The sequence below is a fragment of the Penaeus vannamei genome, chromosome 25, assembly GCF_042767895.1.
Source record: "Penaeus vannamei isolate JL-2024 chromosome 25, ASM4276789v1, whole genome shotgun sequence".
Classification (NCBI taxonomy): Eukaryota; Metazoa; Arthropoda; class Malacostraca; order Decapoda; family Penaeidae; genus Penaeus; species Penaeus vannamei.
Genome location: NC_091573.1, coordinates 30,323,096 through 30,330,595, shown reverse-complemented (window position 1 = coordinate 30,330,595; position 7,500 = coordinate 30,323,096). Strand labels below are relative to the sequence as shown.

Here is a 7,500-nt window from a genome sequence, read left to right as displayed (position 1 = left end):
AAGGAGAGGCGGGGTGCTTTTACTCTTCGGTGGCACTCTTGAGAACGCTTTTGTAATCTGCTGTTTATTTCTCTCTCTCTCTCTCTCTCTCTCTCTCTCTCTCTCTCTCTCTCTCTCTCTCTCTCTCTCTCTCTCTCTCTCTCTCTTTCTCTCTCTCATTGTGTGAGTGAGTGATAGAGAGAGAGAGAGGGAGAGGGGTGGGGAGGGAGCGCCTCGTGGCAGTCCCCTTCCTAGCTGTGTAAGTATGAATGTAGTTTAAACCATACGTCACAATTACTTCTGCCGAAATTAAGGCAAAGGGGAGGGGGGAAAGGAAGGGAGGACTAATAAAAAGAGAGAAAAAAACAGTGGCAACGAAAACTTGAAGTATTAACTCCACTGAAAAGCAATTTAATATGCTGTAGAAGATATTAATGGTATTGATGCGAAGATGACAGGCAGACAGACATGTAGGGACGAGCGAACGGTCAGGCGGACAGACATGTACATATGAGCGAACAGACAGACAGACACAAACAGACAGCCATGTAGAGACAAGCTAACAGATAGGCAGACTGACCGACCGACCGACCGACCGACCGACCGACCGACCAACCAACCGACCGACCGACCGACCGACCGACCGACCGACCGACCGACCGACCAACCAACCAACCAACCAACCGATCAACCAACCAACCGAGCGACTAACAGACAAACAAGCAGAATAATTGACCGACTGGCTGCCCGACATACAGACTCTCAGATGTAGACACAAGCGAGACCGAGATCCGACGCAGATTGCCGGGGATGGAGAAATATCCCCTGACAAATACTCCGCAGAAAAGACTGGCTCCGCTCCCCCCTCTCCCCCCCCTTCCCCCCACTCTGTCGGGTATCCGCTCGGAATACCAATCGGTCCTCCTCCTCCTCCTCCTCGCTGGGCCCGACGTGCGAGTGCCTGCTCGCTCCGGTCCGAATCAACAAGCAGAGGGCCGTCGCAAGCACGCGCTCTTTGACACGCTCGCCGCATTCGGACAGGAGGTATTCGCACCCGCAGCGGTTGAGTAAAAGGACACTTGCTGCACGCTCGGGGAGATGTAGGGGGAGTCTATGGACGGGGTTGCATGGAAGGGTTGTTCATTTTTTTTTCTCTCTCTCTCTCTCTCGATGTCTCTGTTCCCTTTCGTGTTCTCTCTCTCTCTCTCTCTCTCTCTTTCTCACTCGATCTCGCGTTCTTTCTCTCTCTCTTTCTCACTCGATCTCGTGTTCTCTCTCTCTCTCTCTCTCTCTCTCTCTCTCTCTCTCTCTTCTCTCTCTCTCTCTCTCTCTCTCTCTCTCTCTCTCTCTCTCTCTCTCTCTCTCTCTCTCTCTAAAATACCCCCTCTTTCTTTCATCCTTCAGCTCCCGATCATCCTTCTCATCCCTCTCGTCTTTCTATTTCTCTCATATCTATAACAATATACAAGTAAAAGAAAAAAAAAAAAAGAACAGAACTTGAAGGCACCATGAAAAGTCACCCCTTTATCCGTTTGCTTATCCGTGTTATCCAGAAGCCACTTTTATCGAGTTACTTGTTCCATTTTGTGTCTTTTCCCTTGTACGTTCGCGAGGGAAGCGCCTCTGCACGCGCTGTTCACACTCGCGCGCGTCGGCACAAGCGGAACGGACACTACAAACGCACTCTCCGCGCTTCCTCTTCTTCTTGGAGTGTTTACCGATATATTGATTTCATTTCTGACGTGTAAATCCCACCCCCCCCTACCCCGGAAGCACCCCCCCCACACACACACCCTCTTCTCCCCCCCCTCCCATTCCCCCTTCTACCCACCCTCTACTCAACCCTTGCCGAATCCGGGTACATTACATGGTGTCGGGGGGTTAGGGAGGGGGAGGCTGGGGGGGAAGGGAAAGGGGGAGGAAGAGAGAGGGGAAGGGGAATGAAAAAGGGGGGGGGGGGTTGTCACGGCGGGCCGGGGGTGCTTATACATGACGCTCTTGAATATTTCATCTTAATGTCCGCTAGCGAGAAGGGTGTTGAAGGGGTAGGGGGTTAGTAGGGAGGGAGGGGAGGGGTGAGGGAGGGTACGAGGGGAGGGGTGAGGGAGGGTACGAGGGGAGGGGTGAGGGAGGGTACGAGGGGAGGGGGTGAGGGAGGGTACGAGGGGGAGGGGTGAGGGAGGGTACGATAGGAGGGGTGAGGGAGGGTACGAGGGAGGAAGGGGTGTGAGAGGGAGAGGGAAGAGGAAGGGAGGGGAGGGAAATGGAAGGGGAAGGGAGGAGGGGAGGGGAAGGGAGGAAGGGAGGGGTGGAAGAGGGAGGGAGGAAGGGTGGAGGTATAAGAGGGAGGGAGTGGGACAAAATGGATGGAGGCCATGAAAAGTGTCTGGAAGAGAGGGGGACAAAAGGGGAGGGAAGTGCATTGTGTATTCTTATAGGAGGGCGGAAAGGGGGTTGGATGGGGAGGGGGTGTGGAGACGATGGAAGGGTCTTCTTGATAGAGGGCGGAGGAAAGGTGGTTGGATGGGGGAGGGGGGGGGAGAGAGAGAGAGAGGGCAGGAAGAGAGATTGAGCGAGAGTGCGAGTTGAGAGGGAGCGAGAGAGAGTGGCGAGAGAGAGAGAGAGGGAGGGGAATAGAGAGAGACAGACAGACAGAGAGACAGACAGACAGAGAGCGCGAGCGGAAAAAAGGTCCATATGAAAATGAAAAAAAAATAACCAAAAAAGTAGCAGATTATAAAAGAGACGGAAAGAGCGAATGAAAGAAAAGAAAAGAAAAGAAAAAAAAAGAGACGCGAGAGGGGGAGGGGGAGGGGGGGAAGAAGGGGAATAGGAGCGGGGATGGGTGTGGGTGGGTTGAGAGAGTAACAGGAGCCGGGGTTGGTCAGCGAAAGGGCTGGCTACTTTTTCTCTAGAGTTACCTGGCACGAGTGTTTCGCTGAGGGGGGGAGGGGGAGAGGGAGAGGGGGGGGGGATGTCAAGAGAGGGGAAAGACGCGAAGAGGGGGGGGGGGAGGGGGTACACAGCCAAAGAAGGGAAAGATGGAAGGGAGAATGAGATCAGGAGTGGAGCAAGAAGAACGTGCGGTAGGTGGACGTAGGGACGGAGAGCAGATATGGTGGACAGGGAAGTAGGAGAAGACGAGAATTGAGAGAGAGAGAAAGAAAGAAAGGAAGTAAGAAAGAAAAAAAGAAAAAAGGAAAGAAAGAAAGAAAGAAAGAAAGAAAGAAAGAAAGAAAGAAAGAAAGAAAGAAAGAAAGAAAGAAAGAAAGAAAGAAAGAAAGAAAGAAAGGGGGGAGGAGAGTGGATAGAGAATAGGGAAGGGGGGGGGGGGCAAAGGAAGTAGGCAATGGCAAGGGGTAGAGGAAGGGGAGGGGAAAAGGAGGGCGACTGCATTCACCTGGGAAGCCTTCCGGCGCCTCGAGAGTCGGTTTTGCTCTTGGGAGAACCGCATTTTCTTGAGTGCCAGGCGTGACGCACGGGGGTCGAGGAGAAGGGGGGGGGGGGAGAGGGAGGTGGGAGGTGGGAGAAGAAGAGGAGGAGGAGGAGGGAGAAGAAGAAGAGGAGGAGGAAGAAGAAGGGGAAGGGGGGGAAGAGGGAGAGGAAAAAGGGGAAAGGGGAGGAAGAGGGAGAGGAAGAAGAGGAAGGAAGAGGGGAGAGGAAGAAGGGGAAGGGGGGAGGGAGGAAGAGGAAGAGGAAGAGCAGGGATGGAGGGGAAGGATAAGGATAAGGATAAGGGGAAGGGATGAAGGTCGAAAGGAAAGAGGGGAGAGGGAGGCAGAGGGATAAGAATGGTGGAAAAGTAATATGGGAAGAGGGTAGAGGGAGGAAGGGAGAATGTGGAAAACAAGAAGAGGGAGAGGGAAAGAGTGAAAGGGGGAGAACTTGAGAAAGGAGGAGGGAAGGGGAAGAAGGGTAGAGAAGGGAAGAAATCGGGGTAGAGGAAGATGAGCAAGGGCGGAACAGGGCAGGGCAGGGCAGGGCAGAGTCGGGGCAGGGCGACGATATGAAAATGCCCTCGTTGGACTGTATCCTTGGGTCGTGGTCATTGCTGGCTTGCCTCTCCGGATTACCTTTGCTTATTTTCTCCCTCTCTCTTTTACTCGAGTTTCTTCGTTATCCCCCCCCCCCCCCAGCCACTCATTCACTGCTTCTCCCTCCCTCATTATTATGTGTACATATGTATGTATGTATGTATATACGTATGGATGAGTGTGAGTGTGGATATGTCCATGTTTGTACACACTCTAAGCATACATATATACGTCTCTAACCTGGTCTTCCGGTCATTCTCGCGTCTACGAAGGTGCTACCTATTTCACATATCCTTTTCGCCGTGTGTGTGTGTGTGTGTGTGTGTGTGTGTGTGTGTGTGTGTGTGTGTGTGTGTGTGTGTGTGTGTGTGTGTGTGTGTGTGTGTGTGTGTGTGTGAGCGAGATGGCATTTCGAGGCCGGTTTTCCCGAATACAGCGCCAGGCCAGGGAAGGGGAAGGGGATGTGTGTCTCTGTCTCTGTCGCGGTAGATGGACGCCTTGAATAATAAAACGAGGGTGACACAGCCGTCATCACCTCTGCAGTGAAGGGAGGAGGGTAGGGTGAGAGGGGCAGGGGGAGGGTCAGGGTAAGAGGGAGGGAGGAGAGGGCCAGGGGGAGAGGTAGTGCGAGGGAAGTAAGGTAGGGTTAAAGGGCCGCGTGTGACGTCACGCCGTAGAGGCACCAGGTGAGTAGAAGGTCTGGGAGGAAGGGAAGGGTGCGAGGGGGCGTGGAAGGGTCGGGGAAGGAGGGAGAGGGAGAATGAGAGGGAGGGGGAGGGTAGGGGAGGTCGATAATCCAAGTCGACCAAAAGAACAACAGCGACGTCGATCCACCGTTGTACACCGGCGAGGCTCGAAAAGGGCCTCTGGAATTGAGGGAAGTGTGCAAATGTTGTGTATTAGTATTTAAAAAAAAAGGATTTTAGGAATACCTTCGAGACGTCCCGAGATGGCGATCGTCCAACCAAAAATCATGAGCTCATCTTCTGGAGACAATGGCCGCTGATAGGTCTGTGTCAGGTGGCGGGCTAGCGGTGTACACGCACGCACAAGTACACACACACGCACACGCACATGCACATGCACACACCCTAAGGAGTAAGCTCCGTTGCGAGTCGCCGGCACTCGTCCACGCCGGGGATGGGGTGGGGTACGTTGTCACGGTGACGTCGGGCAGGGAGTGGAGTGTGCCTTACAGGAGGCCAATATTTACACCGACTTGATACGCTATTATCTGCATGAAAGGCGGAGGCGCTGGGGAGGAGGCGGCCGCGACGTCGGGGCCGTGGTAGGACCTGCGAGGAGAAGGGGCGAGGGAGAAGGAGGAGGGGGAAGGAGAGGGGGAGGGGGGGTGGAATAGGAGTTGGGATTGGAATTGGGGTTGGAGAAGGAGGAGGAGGAGAAGAAGAAGAACGGAGAACGAAGAACGAAGAAGAAGAAGAAGAAGTGGATGAGGATGAGGCGGAAGGACGGGAGAGAGAGAGAGAGAGAGAGAGAGAGAGAGAGAGAGACAGAGAGAGAGAGAGAGAGAGGGACGGGGGGAGGGAGCGAGGGAGGGAGGGAGGGAGGGAGGGAGATGGACGGGGGGGGGGGGGTTAATCCCAAGGCACACATGCACATCGGCCGCCGTGCCAGCGCCAACACGGTCCTCCTCCGTAAACCCGCAGGTCTCGGGCGTCACCAAATATCCCGGCAGCTTTTCCACAACCGCAAACATCAGCTCGTCCAACACAAGCCGCAGTCCCCGAGTCCTCCGCCTCCCCCGCCCCCGCCTCCTGGCCGCCTCCTCCTCCCTTCTCCACCTACTCTTACTCTTCTTCTCCTTCCTTCGTCTTATTATTATTATTTGTTTTATTATTATTATTATTATTATTATTATTATTATTATTATACGGATTCTTATTCTTGTTCTTCTCTCCTCTTCCCCCTCCTCCTCCTCCCTCCTCCTCCTCCTCCTCCTCCTCCTCCTCCTCTTCCTCCTTCTCCTTCCCCCCCTTCCCCCTCCTCCCCCTCCTCCCCCTCCTCCCCCTTCTCCTCTTTCTCCTCCTCTTCCTCCTCCTCCTCCTCTCCCCCCCCCCCCTCAGCCTCAAGGAGTGAAGACCAGCAATGTACAGCCGGAGTAGTAGATTATATACTTACCGGCTGTGGTGTTTTTCCTTCGTCGAGGCATCGGGTTCCACACCTGATCGGAGGAAAAGGAGGAAGGGGGGGAGGTGGAGGGAAAGGAGGAAGGGGGGAGGTGGAGGAAGAGGAGGAGAAGGAGGAAGAGGAGGAGGAGAAGGAGGAAGAAGGGGTGGAAGGAGGAGGCGGAAGAGGAAGAGGGAATGTTAGAAGGAGAAGAAAGGGGTGGAAGGAGGAGGAGAAGGAGGAAGAAGGGGTGGAAGGAGGAGGCGGAAGAGGAAGAGGAAATGTTGGAAGGAGAAGAAAGGGGTGGAAGGAGGAGGAGGAAGAAGGGGTGGAAGGAGGAGGCGGAAGAGGAAGAGGAAATGTTGGAAGGAGAAGAAAGGGGTGGAAGGAGGAGGAGGAGGAGGAAGGGGGAAAGGATCCCTGCGCACGCCTCTCGTCCCTCGTCACTCAGCTGCGGATTCTTGTCTTTAGCTTCTTAGCATCTCCGTCTCTCGACTGGTTTATTAGCTTCTTGTTAGTTTTCCTCTGTCTCCTCCTTCGTCGTCTTCGCTTTCTCTTTCTCCATTTTTTCTCACTCACTCACTTTCCTGCTACTACTCGTTCTCCTTCTTCTCTTGTCCTCTCGTCCTCTTTCTTGTTTTATCTTTTCTCCTCTTCTTCTTCCTCTCCTCCTTCTCCTCTTCCCCCTCTTCCTCCTCTTCCTCCTCCACCCCTTCCTCCTCCTCCTCCTCCTCCTCTTTCCCCTTACACCCCTTCCTCCTCCTCCTTCTCCATGCCCCTATCTTAATCTTCTTCCTTTTTCTCTTATTCCCCGGCCGCCATGTCTAGCACTTCCTCTCTTTGTCACCCCCCTTTTCGTCTCTATTCTCATTCTCTTCTGTCACTTGGCCAATTTTTATTCCCTCTTCGCACAGGCTTTCTCCCACTTGCCCCTCTCGTACTTCCTTTCTTTCTCAAATCCTCTCTTTCTCTTCCCCAGCCCCTGCTCCCTTCGTCTTCCCGTTCTCTTGATTAATTTCCTCACCCGCCCCCCTATCTCTCCTCTTCCTATGTTCCTTCTTCGTTGTTCTTTGTCCGCTTTCTTCTTTTTTCCCCTTGTGTTTCTTTTCCTTCTCCTTCCATCCCCTTTCTCTCCTCTTCCCCTGTTCCCTCTTCGTTTTCTTCTCCTTCCCCTTCTCGTGCTCGTGTGTTTATTGTCCATTTTCTTCTTCCCATTCTCGTGCTTCCATTCCTTCTTCTTCCCCCCTTTCTCTCCTCTTTTTTTCATTTCCTCTTCGTGTATTTGATGTCCATTTTCTTCTTGTTCCCATTCTCGTGCTTCCATTCCTTCTTCTTCCCCCCTTTCTCTCCTCTTTTTTCA

General features: G+C 53.5%; 1 protein-coding gene across 4 annotated transcripts in view; it reads left to right on the top strand.

Annotated features, from left to right (window-relative positions):
* The window catches only part of aPKC (protein kinase C iota type), a 114,090-nt gene that overhangs the window by 41,891 nt on the left and 64,699 nt on the right, over positions 1 to 7,500 (top strand). The gene's annotated exons all lie outside the window — the stretch shown is intronic.